This window comes from Lepisma saccharinum, chromosome 14, assembly GCF_977018435.1.
Source record: "Lepisma saccharinum chromosome 14, izLepSacc3.1, whole genome shotgun sequence".
Taxonomy (NCBI): Eukaryota; Metazoa; Arthropoda; class Insecta; order Zygentoma; family Lepismatidae; genus Lepisma; species Lepisma saccharinum.
Window position 1 is genome coordinate 9,154,932 of NC_139242.1, and position 20,669 is coordinate 9,175,600.

The 20,669-nt window shown below is 33.1% G+C and overlaps 1 protein-coding gene across 1 annotated transcript in view; it reads right to left on the reverse strand.

The window, feature by feature from the left end:
* mtt (mangetout) overlaps positions 1 to 20,669 on the reverse strand; it is a 390,272-nt gene that overhangs the window by 226,983 nt on the left and 142,620 nt on the right. The gene's annotated exons all lie outside the window — the stretch shown is intronic.

Sequence of the window (20,669 nt, forward strand, 5' to 3'; positions counted from 1 at the left end):
AAGTTTGTTACACATCTTGCCGTAAATTCAATAGTTACTTATTAAGAAAAGAGATGACTTCTTTAATACAGGAAAATTTGCTGATGAAAGAATTAAGAAAGATTATCAAATTAAACTGTCAAATAGGTTTGATGTTTTGCAGGATTTAAATGATGATGAAAATATAAATGAAACAGACGTAAATAAGAATTGGGAGCACATACGTAATGCAATAGAATCAGCAGCAAAAGAAAGTATAGGATATCAGAAACCGAGAAAAAGTAAGCCATGCTTTTATAATTAATGTCATAATCTAATAGAAATAAGAAATCAGGCAAGACTTAGGTGGTTAAATAACTCTGATGATACAAATCTAAAAAATTATAATAGAATAAAGCGGGAAGTTAACCGCACGCTAAGAAGTAAAAAAAGAGATTACTTGAAAAGCAAAATTAACGAAATTGAAACAAACAGCAAAAACAAAAATATCAGAGATTTATATAAAGGTGTAAATGAATTTAGAAAGGGGTGGCAACCTAAAGTAAACTTGATAAAAGATAAAGACGGTGATTTTCTAGCTGACCCAAGCGATATTCTAAATAGATGGAAGAACTACTTTAATGACCTTTTAAATGTTCATGTAGGAGATAAATCAGAAGTAAATGAAGTGCACACAGCAGAACCTTTAGTTCCAGAACCTAACTTAACTGAAGTTAAAGATGCTATTAAAAGGCTAAAGAATAACAAAGCACCTGGCATTGATTTAATACCAACTGAGTTAATTAAATAAGGCGGAAATTCGTTAATATGTCAAATTCATAAATTAATTTGTTTAATATGGAATAAAGAAGAAATCCCTCAACAGTGGAAAGAATCGTTAATTGTTCCTGTGTTTAAAAAAGGTGATAAATTGAACTGAAATAATTACCGTCGAATTTCTCTACTTTCAACAACATATAAAATGTTATCTAACATTCATTTAGCAAGACTAACCCCATATGCTAATGAAATTTTAGGTGTTTATCAATGTGGATTTAAACGTAACACATGAAATTCTTCACATCAGACAGACATTTGAGAAAAAGCGGGAATATAATCAAAATGTCCATCAGCTATTCATTGATGTTAAAAAAGCTTATGATTTAGTCAAAAGAGATAAATTATATAATATATTAGTCGAGTTTGGAACACGTAAGAAGCTTGTTAATATGATAAAAGTATGCACCAGTGAAACAGAAAGTAAAATTCGTGTGGATATTAATATGTCTGACAAATTTACAATTCATGATGGGTTAAAACAAGGAGAAGCATTATCTCCATTGCTCTTTAATTATGCCTTAGAATACACTGTTAGGAAGATAAAATAAACTAAAGAAGGGCTAAAATAAAAGGGCGTGACTCAGCTGTTAGCATATGCAGATGAAGTTGACATACTGGGAGATGATGTGAATACAACTAAGAATAATGCTAAAATATTTTTGAAAGCAGCTAATGAGATAGGTTTGGAAGTTAGCAAAGAGAAAACTAAATGTATGATTACAGGCCAGTAGTATTGATGTACGATAACGGATGTTGCTATTTAATATTCGCAATTAATTTGTATGTACTTAGAACTAATTTGCACGGGTTTTAATTAATTCGCATGTACTTAGAATTCATTTGCACGTACTTAGAGTACTTTACATTTATGTATTTGCATGTTTATAACTTTTTTATGAATATTTATTTATTTTATGAAAAATATGTATATAGAAGGTAATTAGAGGTACAAAACGCTATGCATATGGTTTTATATTTATTACTGCAAAGTATGTAAGGTATAAAATGTTAATATTAATGTTTATAGTATTGAAAATAAGTTTTCTATGGTTTAAGAACCGCTTTGAATGGTGGTAATGGGTGTAGGTACAGGTCCAATTACGATTGGGGACGGTCCCGGTACTCGAACCCGCGATATGTAATATTATTAATTAGTACTATGTAATAATTGCATCATGTTATGAAACACGGTGGTCTCACACGCTAGACAGAATACTGTCTCCGAATTTTGACTCCGCTCTGCGGAGAAGGTAGAGGAGAAAGGAATTTGGGGAGTGTGCGTTCAAGGTCAAATGACGTCACAACGTCAGAACAAAGAAGGAATCTGATTCACCAATCAGAGAACGCGTCGGTAGATTTTCAGAACCGTTTTTTTTCCAAGGTTAACCAGTACGCAAGAACAGGAGAAAGCTATGCAACGCCGTAGGGCATGCGAAGGGATTGATCCAGACAACAAAGGATGTCTGGAAATACGCAGCAATGGTCAAATCTCTGAAGCTATGCGTTGCTTGTAGAACCGGTTTCCGCCGCCAATTAATATTCCGCTCAGGGTTGCCCCAAGGCACAGGACGCTTTAGCGCAGGTTTTTTTTATCTGTACTATGAAGAAGGGAGAGCTATCAGGGACGGGGCCTACAGTTTTCACTATTTGCTTTTATCACGGGGTAACGAACCTAGGACCCTTTGATTATTGATTTAGGTAGTAAATGTATGTTACTGTGTGCTATTTAACTTAATTTTGAGTTTAATTTTTAACAAACTTTGACTTTATGTCAAACATTTTCACAGCTTATCCTTATTTTTACAAAAATAACACTATTTATACTATTCAGGCAACATTTTTTATTAAATTTTGGACTTGCAAAGACATTTTTCAACTTTTAACTTATTATTTTATAATTTTATGTTAATTTTTACCAAAATAACACTATTTATACTATTCAGGCAACATTTTTTCATTAATTTTGGATTCACAAAGACATTTTTTTCAACTTTTAACTTATTATTTTACAACTTTGTTAATTTTTTACCAAAATAACACTATTTATACTATTCAGGCAACATTTTCTCATTAATTTTGGATTTACAAAGACATTTTTTAAACTTTTAATTTATTATTTTACAACTTTATGTTAATTTTTTACCAAAATTACACTATTTATACTATTCAGGCAACATTTTTTATTAAATTTTGGACTCACAAAGACATTTTTTACAACTTTTTAATTTATTATATTACAACTTTATGTTAATTTTTTACAAAAATAACACTATTTGTACTATTCAGGAAAGACTTTTAGTTACATTTTCGACACACTAAGTGTGTGTTCTCAACTTCTATCTGTTTATTAGGCTTATTATTACTCAAATAACACTATTTATACTATTCAGGCAACATTTTTCATTAAATTTTGGATTCACAAAGACATTTTTTTCAACTTTTAACTTATTATTTTACAACTTTATGTTAATTTTTTACAAAAATAACACTATTTGTACTATTCAGGAAAGACTTTTAGTTACATTTTCGACACACTAAGTGTGTGTTCTCAACTTCTATCTGTTTATTAGGCTTATTATTACTCAAATAACACTATTTATACTATTCAGGCAACATTTTTTCATTAATTTTGGATTCACAGACATTTTTTCAATTTTTAACTTATTATTTTACAATTTTTGTTAATTTTTACCAAAATAACACTATTTATACTATTCAGGCAACATTTTTCATTAAATTTTGGATTCACAAAGACATTTTTTTTCAACTTTTAACTTATTATTTTACAATTTTATGTTAATTTTTTATCAAAATAACACTATTTATACTATTCAGGCAACATTTTTTATTAAATTTTGGACTCACAAAGACATTTTTTACAACTTTTTAATTTATTATTTTACAATTTTATACCTATTTTTACCAAAATAACACTATTTATACTATTCAGGAAAGACTTTGTTATATCTTCGACACACAAAGTGTGTTTTTTCAACTTCTATCTGTTTATTTCACAAGTCCAGGCTTATTATTACCAAAATAACACAATTCAATCTGTTCAGGAAAGACTTGTAGTTACATTTTCGACACACAAAGTGTGTGTTCTCAACTTCTATTTGTTTATTTCACAAGTTTAGGCTTATTATTACTCAAATAACACAATTTCATCTATTCAGGATATTTTGTATTTACAAAGAGATTTTTTCAACTTTTAATTTATTATTTACAAGTTTATGCCTATTTTTTTACTCAAATAACACAATTCTATCTGTTTAGGAAAGATTTTTAGTTATATTTTCGACACACAAAGTGTGAGTTTTCAATTTTTATCTGTTTATTTCACAAGTTTAGCCTAATATTTACTCAAATAACACGATTTGAACGTGTTTTTTTATTACATTTTGGACACACACACACACACACACACACACACACACACACACACAGATATATTTTCCAAGTTTACAGGATTATTCTCTAAGTTTACTCAAATAACACATTTTAAATGTGTTTTGAATTAAACTTTGTACACACGAAGTGTGTTTCGTCAATTCAAGAAAGTTTTCAATTATATTTTGTATGCAAAAGTATGTTTTGTCAAGTTCTACTCTTTTATTTTACAAGTTTAGGCTTATTATTATTCAAATAACCAATTTCATCTATTCAGACAACATTTTGTTTGTTATATTTTACTCACAAAGACATTTTATCAATTTTAAATTTATTATTTCTCAAGTTTATGTAATTTTTTATTCTAATAACACAATTTTAACTATTCAGGCAACATTTTTGTTGCAATTTGGACTTACAAAGAGATTTTTTAAATCTTTGTATTAAATTTTCTATTTATTGCGTTTTGTATTTCATATTCGATATTACAAAGTTCTAAGGTGTGTATAATATTTCAAACTATTTTCAGGGTGTATTTGTTAATGCATTTGGATAATAACTATTAGGTTTTTGGATGAACTAATGTTAAGAATATTTCAACCAATCAGAAAAGTGTCGTTTTTATTTCCACCAATCAGAAAACGCGTCGGTTTTATTTCATCCAATTAGAAAACGCGTTGATTTTATTTCAACCAATCAGAGAAGGCGTCAGTTTTGCTTATGAGGTATAAAAACTGCGTAAAAGCAAGCAGAAGCTATTTTGAGAAGTATTTGTGAAGCATTGTGTCAGAGAAGACATCAAGTTGTGATTATTGGCCGTGAGTTTCAGACAAAGAACTCAAGAGAATCTATAATTAAGGTAAATGATTTTTATTATGTAGCGTGTTTTTAAATAATATGTAAATGCTAATATTGAAACGAAGAAAACGTCAATACAAACCAAAAAGAATATGCGTAATGTGAACAAGTACTACAACTATTTTTCTATTTTTCAGGTGCTTCTAATTTTGTATGGGTGACTGAAAGGGACCATTAGTGAAAGATGGCGTCTTCAAGCTCCACAAACAAGGCTAATCACACTGCGGTGAGTACCTCGCAAGAGATTTTACCATTGGAATGTATATTTCTCCACTAGTTTTTGAAATAATATATAAATCCAGAAAACAAAGAAACGAAAAAAGTAAATACAGAAATGAATATGCGTAATATAAACAAGTACTACAACTATGTTTCTATTTTTCAGGTGTTCTTATTTGTGTACCTGTGAGTGGAAGGATCTATTACTGGAAATAACGCCAACAAAGTAACCGACAAGGACATGAGTCAAATAATTGCATCATGTCCATGTTTTTCCAATTATATCTATAAGGATTGTGTGTTGGAGACTTTGAAGAGGTATACACCTGGCAAGTATATTATATGCTGGGGATGTTATTCTAAACAAGGCAACCAACTAGCCCACGATTGTGTAGTTAATCATTTCTACGAGTGTGAGTGCGTATGCTGTAAAGATGAAGATTTACTCTCTGAACGTTATTTTATTTGCCAAGGAGAACGCTGTTTGAATAAATGCCAACGATGTGTTAAGTGGATGTGCGAGAGAATCCAGTATTATTTACAGGATTTGGATAACACAAAACATATTTTTGATTTTTATATTACTAACCATGAGGATGTTGCGGATGCTTTGACGGCACACGAGGTACAGACAGAATACAAAGCTTTTTATAGTGTGTTATGTGAAATTTCAAACAATATCGAACTAGTGAAAACTCTTATAGATCCTATACGCTCAGCAGAGCTTACTTATGGTAGCACAGGATTTTTGTGAGAGTTGAATAGAGACTGACTAATAACACCGAAAATGGTGCAATACATTATTGATGTACAAGGATTTATCTATAACAGAAAATTTATATTGCGTGAGGTTTGTGTGAGTTCTACAAATTTGGACACTGTGTATTATGCGCTTGTGAGTGTTCCCGATTATTTCAAAGAGAACAAAGAATCGCGCTGGGTTAAAGACAATATCCATGCATTAATGTATGATATTCCTTGTGGATGTGAAATATACTATGTCCGGAGGGCAGTTAGGAACTTGAACTGTCAAGGTGGTACATTTTTCTGCAAAGGAAAATCCCAAATTATCAAAGATTTGTTTAATATTGATAACATTGTTGATTTACAAACTGTAAACTGTCCATCCCTTAAGAATTTGTATATGTTTCAAGGAGGATTGTGCAAGTATCATTCTGATACTTCTCCCCCAGCTGAACAAGGTTGCGCATTCAGAAATGTTCAAAGACTTGTATGTTGGTACAATAATAAAAATATTAAGGTGTAATGTATTTTAGTGCAAATAATAAAGATTTGTGAAAAAGAAATGTTTTCTATGTTGTTATTTAGTTTTAAAGCCTGCATTCAAGGTATTTTCAAGTATTACCGTTTTTTTTTTTTTAGTGATTGACTTAATACCAGGAGTTATACGAGCCGTATTTTAACTACAATCACTATATGTCTATGAGGACTAAAATCCACTGATTGATTCTTAAAGCTTAGGCTTATTATGTATATTGATTACTCACAGGACAACACGAATTTTACAGAGGATTGTAGGAGGCATAGGCCCACACGCCAGAGCCTTATTAGCCTGCAAGAACAACTTATATGTTGAATTGTGACTGTTTAGAAATAATATTTATAAAGTTTAAATCATTTTCATTAGATTACATATATATTTTGGATTCAAATAAAACACTCAAGTTAAGTTTTTTAAGTTTATTTTTATTTAATATACAAATATAGAATATATCAAATTTACATATATGAAAAGTACTCTACCAAAGAGCAAAAGTCACATAGGGATTACGATTTAGCCGATGCTGAAATTCTTCCATGAGGGATTTGTAGTAAGAGAGAAATTTTTGCCATTGGTTAAAGTTGAGGGTGACTCCACCAGAGATGTTGGTGATTTCCACTTTTATGTTTTCTCCACTGCCCTCGAAGGTGAAGTAAAGTTCTTCTATAATGTTTATAGATCTGAACCTGTCTTTTTGTGTGGGGAATCTGTTTTTGTAAGTGTCGAAGATCGCATCTGATTTGTACACGCGTGATGGGTACTCTTCTCTATTTAGGACAATGTAATTTTTTTATGTTTCAAAATCAATTCAGTGTTTGTGAAAGTACCGCGAATAATGATATCCATGTTGGCATCGATGATGAATCTGGTTTCTGGTTTTATGTTGTTCATTTGGTGGGTACCTCGGATAGACTGCATTTTGGTTTGCTATCAATAAAAAGTTTTAAAAATATACAACTAGTGCTACAAAAGGAACGGAAATTATCGACAATTTCTGGATTATAACTAAAATTCAGTTTGCCTTTTACATATCCAATATTTACAGACTTCGATTTATATAAATGTAGCAGGAACTATATTTCTGAGAATCCAACTATATTAGGATTATATGTTAAACATATAAAAAACCAGATTATTCTATGTAAGTATATTTATATTGACTGGATTATTTAACAGATCAAACAGAAAGAAGGCAAAATCCACTAAACGTAGGTGATTGCAAGAAAATAACTAGGTCAAGGAGTGACCAACAGTGAGCTGAGGTTATATATAGAGGGTCGCTCTTTATAATTCTTACCTTCGCTGGTTCGGTGAAGGAACGCACTTGTGGGCGGTAGAACCTGAATGGGCTTCACCAAGACATCGGAGACTCGAAGCAGATGTCTTGGTGGATGAACCCAAGTAGGGTCATAGGCGCTAGGGTCAATTTGGTCATTTCTTTTTGTATGAGGAACCAATTTGGACAACTTCCAAATTAACTAACATTGCTTATAACTAATTAAATTTGAAGAAAAATTATAATCTTTTAGACTGTAAACATATTTCATATTTAGGCTGTACAAGATCCGATGACAAAATTTAAAAATTGTAATCGCCCAGACAGGGACTCGAACCCTGGACAGATAGGTTAAAAGCCTAACGCTATAGCAACTAAGCTATCTGGGCACAAGGTATTATTTTCTTGAAAAGTTAGTTATGTTAAGAAATATATTGAAACACTTGAGAACACTCTTGGTCTGGTTCGACAGAGAAGGAGACAACATTTCCAAATTTTTACAGACTGGGTGTATTCTTTCACTATAGAGGCCTTCACTATATGTAATTCGAAACGCTAAAGTTCAGTTAGCTTCCAAAATTGAGGTTACATAGCACAATATGTTGAAGATTTTGTATTTGGCACGCATAACAAGTTACACTTATATCCATTTCAGGACAAATGATGCTAAAACTCTCAAATTTACTGTCAACTCATCAACTACTAGCAAAGTTTTAGTATTATTTGTCCGTAATTAGATATAGTGTAACTTGTTATGCGTGCCAAACACAAAATCTTCAACATATTGTGCTATGTAACCTCAATTTTGGAAGCTAACTGAACTTTAGCGTTTCGAATTACATATAGTGAAGGCCTCTATAGTGAAAGAATACACCCAGTCTGTAAAAATTTGGAAATGTTGTCTCCTTCTCTGTCGAACCAGACCAAGAGTGTTCTCAAGTGTTTCAATATATTTCTTAACATAACTAACTTTTCAAGAAAATAATACCTTGTGCCCAGATAGCTTAGTTGCTATAGCGTTAGGCTTTTAACCTATCTGTCCAGGGTTCGAGTCCCTGTCTGGGCGATTACAATTTTTAAATTTTGTCATCGGATCTTGTACAGCCTAAATATGAAATATGTTTACAGTCTAAAAGATTATAATTTTTCTTCAAATTTAATTAGTTATAAGCAATGTTAGTTAATTTGGAAGTTGTCCAAATTGGTTCCTCATACAAAAAGAAATGACCAAATTGACCCTAGCGCCTATGACCCTACTTGGGTTCATCCACCAAGACATCTGCTTCGAGTCTCCGATGTCTTGGTGAAGCCCATTCAGGTTCTACCGCCCACAAGTGCGTTCCTTCACCGAACCAGCGAAGGTAAGAATTATAAAGAGCGACCCTCTATATATAACCTCAGCTCACTGTTGGTCACTCCTTGACCTAGTTATTTTCTTGCAATCACCTACGTTTAGTGGATTTTGCCTTCTTTCTGTTTGATCTGTTAAATAATCCAGTCAATATAAATATACTTACATAGAATAATCTGGTTTTTTATATGTTTAACATATAATCCTAATATAGTTGGATTCTCAGAAATATAGTTCCTGCTACATTTATATAAATCGAAGTCTGTAAATATTGGATATGTAAAAGGCAAACTGAATTTTAGTTATAATCCAGAAATTGTCGATAATTTCCGTTCCTTTTGTAGCACTAGTTGTATATTTTTAAAACTTTTTATTGATAGCAAACCAAAATGCAGTCTATCCGAGGTACCCACCAAATGAACAACATAAAACCAGAAACCAGATTCATCATCGATGCCAACATGGATATCATTATTCGCGGTACTTTCACAAACACTGAATTGATTTTGAAACATAAAAAAATTACATTGTCCTAAATAGAGAAGAGTACCCATCACGCGTGTACAAATCAGATGCGATCTTCGACACTTACAAAAACAGATTCCCCACACAAAAAGACAGGTTCAGATCTATAAACATTATAGAAGAACTTTACTTCACCTTCGAGGGCAGTGGAGAAAACATAAAAGTGGAAATCACCAACATCTCTGGTGGAGTCACCCTCAACTTTAACCAATGGCAAAAATTTCTCTCTTACTACAAATCCCTCATGGAAGAATTTCAGCATCGGCTAAATCGTAATCCCTATGTGACTTTTGCTCTTTGGTAGAGTACTTTTCATATATGTAAATTTGATATATTCTATATTTGTATATTAAATAAAAATAAACTTAAAAAACTTAACTTGAGTGTTTTATTTGAATCCAAAATATATATGTAATCTAATGAAAATGATTTAAACTTTATAAATATTATTTCTAAACAGTCACAATTCAACATATAAGTTGTTCTTGCAGGCTAATAAGGCTCTGGCGTGTGGGCCTATGCCTCCTACAATCCTCTGTAAAATTCGTGTTGTCCTGTGAGTAATCAATATACATAATAAGCCTAAGCTTTAAGAATCAATCAGTGGATTTTAGTCCTCATAGACATATAGTGATTGTAGTTAAAATACGGCTCGTATAACTCCTGGTATTAAGTCAATCACTAAAAAAAAAAAACGGTAATACTTGAAAATACCTTGAATGCAGGCTTTAAAACTAAATAACAACATAGAAAACATTTCTTTTTCACAAATCTTTATTATTTGCACTAAAATACATTACACCTTAATATTTTTATTATTGTACCAACATACAAGTCTTTGAACATTTCTGAATGCGCAACCTTGTTCAGCTGGGGGAGAAGTATCAGAATGATACTTGCACAATCCTCCTTGAAACATATACAAATTCTTAAGGGATGGACAGTTTACAGTTTGTAAATCAACAATGTTATCAATATTAAACAAATCTTTGATAATTTGGGATTTTCCTTTGCAGAAAAATGTACCACCTTGACAGTTCAAGTTCCTAACTGCCCTCCGGACATAGTATATTTCACATCCACAAGGAATATCATACATTAATGCATGGATATTGTCTTTAACCCAGCGCGATTCTTTGTTCTCTTTGAAATAATCGGGAACACTCACAAGCGCATAATACACAGTGTCCAAATTTGTAGAACTCACACAAACCTCACGCAATATAAATTTTCTGTTATAGATAAATCCTTGTACATCAATAATGTATTGCACCATTTTCGGTGTTATTAGTCAGTCTCTATTCAACTCTCACAAAAATCCTGTGCTACCATAAGTAAGCTCTGCTGAGCGTATAGGATCTATAAGAGTTTTCACTAGTTCGATATTGTTTGAAATTTCACATAACACACTATAAAAAGCTTTGTATTCTGTCTGTACCTCGTGTGCCGTCAAAGCATCCGCAACATCCTCATGGTTAGTAATATAAAAATCAAAAATATGTTTTGTGTTATCCAAATCCTGTAAATAATACTGGATTCTCTCGCACATCCACTTAACACATCGTTGGCATTTATTCAAACAGCGTTCTCCTTGGCAAATAAAATAACGTTCAGAGAGTAAATCTTCATCTTTACAGCATACGCACTCACACTCGTAGAAATGATTAACTACACAATCGTGGGCTAGTTGGTTGCCTTGTTTAGAATAACATCCCCAGCATATAATATACTTGCCAGGTGTATACCTCTTCAAAGTCTCCAACACACAATCCTTATAGATATAATTGGAAAAACATGGACATGATGCAATTATTTGACTCATGTCCTTGTCGGTTACTTTGTTGGCGTTATTTCCAGTAATAGATCCTTCCACTCACAGGTACACAAATAAGAACACCTGAAAAATAGAAACATAGTTGTAGTACTTGTTTATATTACGCATATTCATTTCTGTATTTACTTTTTTCGTTTCTTTGTTTTCTGGATTTATATATTATTTCAAAAACTAGTGGAGAAATATACATTCCAATGGTAAAATCTCTTGCGAGGTACTCACCGCAGTGTGATTAGCCTTGTTTGTGGAGCTTGAAGACGCCATCTTTCACTAATGGTCCCTTTCAGTCACCCATACAAAATTAGAAGCACCTGAAAAATAGAAAAATAGTTGTAGTACTTGTTCACATTACGCATATTCTTTTTGGTTTGTATTGACGTTTTCTTCGTTTCAATATTAGCATTTACATATTATTTAAAAACACGCTACATAATAAAAATCATTTACCTTAATTATAGATTCTCTTGAGTTCTTTGTCTGAAACTCACGGCCAATAATCACAACTTGATGTCTTCTCTGACACAATGCTTCACAAATACTTCTCAAAATAGCTTCTGCTTGCTTTTACGCAGTTTTTATACCTCATAAGCAAAACTGACGCCTTCTCTGATTGGTTGAAATAAAATCAACGCGTTTTCTAATTGGATGAAATAAAACCGACGCGTTTTCTGATTGGTGGAAATAAAAACGACACTTTTCTGATTGGTTGAAATATTCTTAACATTAGTTCATCCAAAAACCTAATAGTTATTATCCAAATGCATTAACAAATACACCCTGAAAATAGTTTGAAATATTATACACACCTTAGAACTTTGTAATATCGAATATGAAATACAAAACGCAATAAATAGAAAATTTAATACAAAGATTTAAAAAATCTCTTTGTAAGTCCAAATTGCAACAAAAATGTTGCCTGAATAGTTAAAATTGTGTTATTAGAATAAAAAATTACATAAACTTGAGAAATAATAAATTTAAAATTGATAAAATGTCTTTGTGAGTAAAATATAACAAACAAAATGTTGTCTGAATAGATGAAATTGGTTATTTGAATAATAATAAGCCTAAACTTGTAAAATAAAAGAGTAGAACTTGACAAAACATACTTTTGCATCCAAAATATAATTGAAAACTTTCTTGAATTGACGAAACACACTTCGTGTGTACAAAGTTTAATTCAAAACACATTTAAAATGTGTTATTTGAGTAAACTTAGAGAATAATCCTGTAAACTTGGAAAATATATCTGTGTGTGTGTGTGTGTGTGTGTGTGTGTGTGTGTGTGTCCAAAATGTAATAAAAAAACACGTTCAAATCGTGTTATTTGAGTAAATATTAGGCTAAACTTGTGAAATAAACAGATAAAAATTGAAAACTCACACTTTGTGTGTCGAAAATATAACTAAAAATCTTTCCTAAACAGATAGAATTGTGTTATTTGAGTAAAAAATAGGCATAAACTTGTAAATAATAAATTAAAAGTTGAAAAAATCTCTTTGTAAATACAAAATATCCTGAATAGATGAAATTGTGTTATTTGAGTAATAATAAGCCTAAACTTGTGAAATAAACAAATAGAAGTTGAGAACACACACTTTGTGTGTCGAAAATGTAACTACAAGTCTTTCCTGAACAGATTGAATTGTGTTATTTTGGTAATAATAAGCCTGGACTTGTGAAATAAACAGATAGAAGTTGAAAAAACACACTTTGTGTGTCGAAGATATAACAAAGTCTTTCCTGAATAGTATAAATAGTGTTATTTTGGTAAAAATAGGTATAAAATTGTAAAATAATAAATTAAAAAGTTGTAAAAAATGTCTTTGTGAGTCCAAAATTTAATAAAAAATGTTGCCTGAATAGTATAAATAGTGTTATTTTGATAAAAAATTAACATAAAATTGTAAAATAATAAGTTAAAAGTTGAAAAAAAAATGTCTTTGTGAATCCAAAATTTAATGAAAAAATGTTGCCTGAATAGTATAAATAGTGTTATTTTGGTAAAAATTAACAAAAATTGTAAAATAATAAGTTAAAAATTGAAAAAATGTCTGTGAATCCAAAATTAATGAAAAAATGTTGCCTGAATAGTATAAATAGTGTTATTTGAGTAATAATAAGCCTAATAAACAGATAGAAGTTGAGAACACACACTTAGTGTGTCGAAAATGTAACTAAAAGTCTTTCCTGAATAGTACAAATAGTGTTATTTTTGTAAAAAATTAACATAAAGTTGTAAAATAATAAGTTAAAAGTTGAAAAAAATGTCTTTGTGAATCCAAAATTTAATGAAAAATGTTGCCTGAATAGTATAAATAGTGTTATTTGAGTAATAATAAGCCTAATAAACAGATAGAAGTTGAGAACACACACTTAGTGTGTCGAAAATGTAACTAAAAGTCTTTCCTGAATAGTACAAATAGTGTTATTTTTGTAAAAAATTAACATAAAGTTGTAATATAATAAATTAAAAAGTTGTAAAAAATGTCTTTGTGAGTCCAAAATTTAATAAAAAATGTTGCCTGAATAGTATAAATAGTGTAATTTTGGTAAAAAATTAACATAAAGTTGTAAAATAATAAATTAAAAGTTTAAAAAATGTCTTTGTAAATCCAAAATTAATGAGAAAATGTTGCCTGAATAGTATAAATAGTGTTATTTTGGTAAAAAATTAACAAAGTTGTAAAATAATAAGTTAAAAGTTGAAAAAAATGTCTTTGTGAATCCAAAATTAATGAAAAAATGTTGCCTGAATAGTATAAATAGTGTTATTTTGGTAAAAATTAACATAAAATTATAAAATAATAAGTTAAAAGTTGAAAAATGTCTTTGCAAGTCCAAAATTTAATAAAAAATGTTGCCTGAATAGTATAAATAGTGTTATTTTTGTAAAAATAAGGATAAGCTGTGAAAATGTTTGACATAAAGTCAAAGTTTGTTAAAAATTAAACTCAAAATTAAGTTAAATAGCACACAGTAACATACATTTACTACCTAAATCAATAATCAAAGGGTCCTAGGTTCGTTACCCCGTGATAAAAGCAAATAGTGAAAACTGTAGGCCCCGTCCCTGATAGCTCTCCCTTCTTCATAGCACAGATAAAAAAAACCTGCGCTAAAGCGTCCTGTGCCTTGGGGCAACACTGAGCGGAATATTAATTGGCGGCGGAAACCGGTTCTACAAGCAAGCTTCAGAGATTTGACCATTGCTGCGTATTTCCAGACATCCAGACAACCTGTTCTTGCGTACTGGTTAACCTTGGAAAAAAACCGGTTCTGAAAATCTACCGACGCGTTCTCTGATTGGTGAATCAGATTCCTTCTTTGTTCTGACGTTGTGACGTCATTTGACCTTGAACGCACACTCCCCAAATTCCTTTCTCCTCTACCTTCTCCGCAGAGCGGAGTCAAAATTCGGAGACAGTATTCTGTCTAGCGTGTGAGACCACCGTGTTTCATAACATGATGCAATTATTACATAGTACTAATTAATAATATTACATATCGCGGGTTCGAGTACCGGGACCGTCCCCAATCGTAATTGGACCTGTACCTACACCCATTACCACCATTCAAAGCGGTTCTTAAACCATAGAAAACTTATTTTCAATACTATAAACATTAATATTAACATTTTATACCTTACATACTTTGCAGTAATAAATATAAAACCATATGCATAGCGTTTAGTACCTCTAATTACCTTCTATATACATATTTTTCATAAAATAAATAAATATTCATAAAAAAGTTATAAACATGCAAATACATAAATGTAAAGTACTCTAAGTACGTGCAAATGAATTCTAAGTACATGCGAATTAATTAAAACCCGTGCAAATTAGTTCTAAGTACATACAAATTAATTGCGAATATTAAATAGCAACATCCGTTATCGTACATCAATACTACTCAGGCCGAAACCAAGTGTTAGGTAATAATCAAAATCTAATTATTGATAACAACTCGTTTGAACCATCTTCCAAATTTTAGTACTTAGGAGTAATATTAACAAACGAAAATAATATTAAAGAGGAAATAAAAAGCAGGCTTAATTCAGGAAATGTATGTTACTTTTCTCTTCATAAACATTTGTCGTCTCGTTTAATATCTAAAAACTAAAAGTTAAAATATAGAAAACAGTAATTTTGCCTGTAATATTATATAAGGATGCGAAACTTGGTCCCTTATATTGAAAGAGGAACATAAATTGAGAATATTTCAAAATAAGATCCTTAGGAAAGTATTTGGACCAGAAAGGGATGAAGAGACAGGTGATTGGAGAAGGTTACATAATTTAGATGTACATAATTTGTATTCATTTCAAGATATTATTAGAATGTTGAAATCAAGAAGACTTAGGTGGGCAGGCCATGTGGCACGAATGGGAGAGGAAAGAACAGTTTACAGGATACTTGTTGGGAAACCTGATGGTAAAAGACCAATAGGTAGACGAAGAGGAAGATCGAATGAAAATGTTGAGATGGACCTAAAGAAAATTGGGAGGGATGGAAAAGAGTATATATACAGGGTGTTTCAGAGAGACCAAGACACTACTTCTTTCTCGAGAACGGGAGATCGTATCAAGTTGAAACAAAAAATGCACCACTAAGTTGGGCCCAAAGAATCCGTAGAAAGTATTTGCAACAGCCCGAAAGCCACCCTTTGTGGTTCTAGCGGGGGGCACATGCCTCATTCGTGCGATTTTGAAATGGGAAGGGTATGTTTGGAATGCAGACTCGGAAAGGCTGGGAAAAAATACGATTGTCATATGAAACATTTGTCTGTACCACCTACCGTTTTCCGTGTAGAAAATGGTTTTGCAAAAAAAGGAAGGTGAACCAAATCGAGTATACCGAGCTTAACAATTAAGATAAGTGCAGCACCATAATAGTTTCGGAAAGTGCAGGATGAAACCGCGTGACCAAAAAGAGGGTCTAAAGTTGCATGTGGTCTCAAGCTCAAGTGGATGCAAATGTTCAATTCTTTGACGAAATGTTGTGGTCTGACGAGGCTACATTTAAAAGTGATGGTCAGGTAAATCGGCAGAACATGCATCACTGGGCCGACGAAAACCCACGGTGGATGCAAGAGGTTGATCATCAACTTATATGGTCTTTGAATGTGTGGTGTGGAATCATCGGCGGACGAATAATTGGACCTCATTTTTTTCTAGCGAGGCTTATGGGTGTTGTGTACCACACATTTCTTCAGGAACAATTACCCAGTCTTCTCGAGGACGTCCCCTTACACATCAGAACACACATGTGGCTACAACAAGATGGCTGCCTAGCACATTTTGAACTGACAGCGCAGAATAAGGTGAAAGTAAAGTTTCGTGGTCGCTGGGTAAGTAGAGGTGGGCCTCCTAGGTCAAAAGACTTAACATGTTTAGATTATTACCTCTGGGGACGACTGAAAGTAATCGTTTTCCAAAATCACCCTACAACGAGGGACGGCATGATCGAGCGCGTAGTTGCTGCATGCAGGCAGATTAGTGAGGCAGAAGTTATTGATTTCTGTGTCCGTGTGCAGAAATGCATTGAGACCGAGGGAAGAAATTTCAAACATCTACTGTAAGTTGGTGAATGTGCATCGCACTGGGTGCTTTACCTATTCTTCTCGTTTTCGTTGTTTATTGGTTTCTGATTACTCTATCGTTTTTCTTATCATCATTTCAGTTAGACCTATTTATCTTGTCAAACAATTGTTTGGTAATCAATTGTGAGAAAAGGACCTTTTTTCGTTGGCGAAGCAGCCGTTAAACACGCTAACGTATTCCTTATTGTGCGTGACAGTAAAGCATTCGTTGCCAGTCCTAAGCCTGGAAAAAGTGTGAAGGGCGGTCAAAGTTGCAACTCAAATAAAGCTTACAGTAGTACGGTGTTTCAAGAGCGGACCCATTTCCATAATTGTTTGTACAGGATCTTATATACTCTGTCCAGTGTTTGTGTTTTGCTATTTACGGACGTAATTCCTCACTTTCGAACACCAACTACAGGGGGTCGGAATTGTTTTGGTCGACATTTTGAAACCAATCAGTGGATTACAAAATGATGTTCGCATCCTTTTCACGTTTTCTGTGACCTTTATAACGAGGTATTACTCGACTCCCCTTGCCATTTGAAATTTTCGAGTTCTTCCCTAACTTTAGACCCCCTTTTTTGGGTCAAGCGGTTTCATCCTTTTTTAGTCCCGCAGTCATCATATGGCATATCGTTGGAAAGCTTGTGTCCTGCACTTTCCGAAACTGTTATGGTGCTGCACTTATCTTAATTGTTAAGCTCGGTATACTCGATTTGGTTCACCTTCCATTTTTTGCAAAACCATTTACTACACGGAAAACGGTAGGTGGTACAGACAAATATTTCATATGACAATCGTATATTTTCCCAGCTTTTCCGAATCTGCATTCCAAACATACCCTTCCCATTTGAAAATCGCACGAACGGGGCATGTGCCCCCACTAAAACCACAAAGGGTGGCTTTCGGGCTGTTGCAAATACTTTCTACGGATTCTTTGGGCCCAACTTAGTGGTGCATTTTTTTTGTTTCAACTTGATACGATCTCCCGTTCTCGAGAAAGAAGTAGTGTCTTGGTCTCTCTGAAACAACCTGTATATATGTTGCTCAGGATAGGGACAGATGGAAGGCCAGTGTTGCTGCAGCCATGAACCTTCGGGTTTAAGAAGGCTAGGGAGTTAGTTAGTTAGTCAACTGTTATTTAATAAAGTTCGAATTATGTTGTTTTTTTCATATTTCTTGTAATTTCCTGTCCCATCCACCTCCCAATGCGATTCCCACAAAAACAGTATGCATAGGTTGCTTAAAATAGTTTCTTAAAATTTAACTTTTGCTGTATGTTTTTAACTACATATTATTAATTTGACCTACTTAAAATTGCTCCTTCATGATTCGTTATCTGCAAATTGTTTTCATTCTAATTTGACATTTTCTAAAGAATAAGTGCCGCACCAAGAAAAAAGCATTGAACAATTACTTGATAACTATAATATATAAAATTTATTATTTATTATTTATCCATTCTCGAGTAATGACCGGAGATGTCCAGCCTCCGGAGGCAGGGCTTTATTAGGCCCAGCATCAGCCTCAGCCTCAAGAGCCTTACAAGGCTGAGGCCATGCGAGGCCGAATCCGGGATTTAGTTTGGAGGCTGAGGCCGTGTGAGGCTGGAATCCGAGATGGAATTCGGAGGCTGAGGCCGCGGGAGGCCGGGTCTCGCGAGGCCGAAATAAAATGGACGTCTCTAGTAATGACCTTCGCACGAGCATGGGAGTCCAGTTTTTACACAGCGGCAGTGTGTACATCGTTCCTTGCACTTATACAATACCAGTTCTTGTCAATGTCCAAAGAATATTGAACGTGCTGCCATCATCCGTTTTTCATTCCCACTAATACGGATCGTGATTTTAAGGATCAAGCAAGCAGTTTCTCCAAACGTTGCCCGTTTGAAGTGTCGTAATAGGGAATCCGTCGTTGCTGAGATATGTTCAATGTTTCTACTCATTTGAGTAAACAGTATAACCTGAATGCTTGATTTACCTGTTCTGTTATACAATCACGGAGGCTTCTAGATTGTAACAACCCCGTTGACTTTGAATGGGATCATTGCAAGTCAGAAGTGTCCATGGCTGTTGTTGTACGTAGCATGATACATTAATACCACTAAACGTTAAAGTACCGAAAATACCATGTTGTTGTTAACAGAAAATTATTGGAAAGCCACATCAATATCACGAAATGACATCCACGTTTCGCAGGCAATCTTTTCTCAATACGAAAAATTGACGACACCTTGTCGCACCCAGTGAATGGAAGGAAGAGTGATATCAACTAGGATACACCATTGGGAAGCTTAGAATAATTCATGAATGGGCAACACCTGGAGTTCCGTACTCAATACAGGGTTCAACGAGGGAATATATGTTCAAGGGCTGGAAGAAATTACAGGATGTTCCCTTTGCAAATGTTTCGTACGAAAAGAAGGAGAAGACTTAGTAATGGTCATCCAGTATTTCAAACGAATAGAATATTTTTGGATTCTCTTGAAACACTGAGTGAAGCTTTCGGATGATTTGTCTTCACTGTTGTCATATGATTTAACGAGGCTCTCAGCTCTTCCTGGAGTTGTAACACCTGACTGGCCGAAGTTTTCAATCCAGCCAGAACCTTCCATCCAGGAAACGATCATTGAAATTATGGCTATTTCAATGTGTAATTCTCCTAGCATCAAGTACATTGTTTTCGCTTTCATAGAACTCAGGATACCTCCACTAATGTTGTTTCACAAGTGCGTATACAGGTTGATCTGAGGAGGATGAACAGGACTTTGAAGAGCCATTATTTTGAAATTCGAACAAAAAACGGATATATGGAGAGTTGTATTTTTTCATTGTCTTCATTTATTTATATGTTGAAGTAGGTCATGAGAAATGAATATTGTGCAATTTTGAGACCTTGAAAAATGTTTCCTTCCCTGTATAAAATGTCAAAGTTCAAGCCCGATCCTATGACCGAGTGGTAACCACATCGCGCTACGATAAAGGGGTTCCGTGTTCGAATCCCGTTAGGGATTGGTAATTTGTGAATGTCCATTCATCAATTTCATCATTTCATCACTCATCCTCATCTTCGCAAATTAGCAAAGAGGCACAAAACGCGAAGTAAAATAACCTAAATCAAATCAAAATCAAGTCGAAGTTCAAGGTCAGACCGCCCATTTTTCATGAAAAGTGAAACATGGATAAGTTCGGAGTGCTATATCTTTGGAAATCAACAACATCCCAAACTTTTTTTTTTATATACTGTTAATATAAGACTGGTTGCTTATATACATTCAATTGTTTTGATAGGACATTGTAGCTTTCCATTCTTATGCGACAACAAAGAGGGTTCAAAATGCAGTTTTTTTCCTGTTTTTGGCTCTTAATATCTTCGTTAAGCATCAGTACCCACAAAGAAAAATATATTTTTTAAAATATTAGGAGATGTTAATGTACATTGTCACAATTCGTCCACTATCAGAAAGTGGAACAGACCTTTCTCCTACTTTTCTTTGTTCCAAATGGAACAGTCCATGTCTTGACAAGTTGTGGAACAGATTTCGTTTTTC